Here is a 349-nt window from a genome sequence, read left to right as displayed (position 1 = left end):
AGATCTCAGGTGTTGCTCAGGTGTTTTGGCTCCTCCCCCTCAGTGAGGGCTCAGGTGTTTTGGCTCCTCCCCCTCAGCGTGATCTTAGGTGTTTTGTCTCCTCCCCCTCAGTGAGATCTTGCGTTTTGTCTCCTCCACCTCAGTGAGATCTCATGTGTTTGTCTCCTCCTCCTCAGTGAGATCTCATGTGTTTGTCTCCTCCCCCTCAGTGAGATCTTTTTTGTTTTAGCTCCTCCCCTTCAGTGAGATCTCTGGTGTTTTGGCTCCTCCCCCTCAGTGAGATCTCAGGTGATTTGTCTCCTCCCCCTCAGTCTGATCATAGGTGTTTTGGCTCCTCCCCCTCAGTCTG

General features: G+C 52.4%; 1 protein-coding gene across 2 annotated transcripts in view; it reads left to right on the top strand.

Moving 5' to 3' along the window:
- Positions 1-349, top strand: part of thbs3a (thrombospondin 3a) — a 14,654-nt gene that overhangs the window by 1,730 nt on the left and 12,575 nt on the right. The gene's annotated exons all lie outside the window — the stretch shown is intronic.

The sequence above is a fragment of the Nematolebias whitei genome, chromosome 5, assembly GCF_014905685.2.
Source record: "Nematolebias whitei isolate Nwh7 chromosome 5, NemWhi1, whole genome shotgun sequence".
Taxonomy (NCBI): domain Eukaryota; kingdom Metazoa; phylum Chordata; class Actinopteri; order Cyprinodontiformes; family Rivulidae; genus Nematolebias; species Nematolebias whitei.
This window is presented reverse-complemented; position numbering and strand designations above follow the sequence as displayed.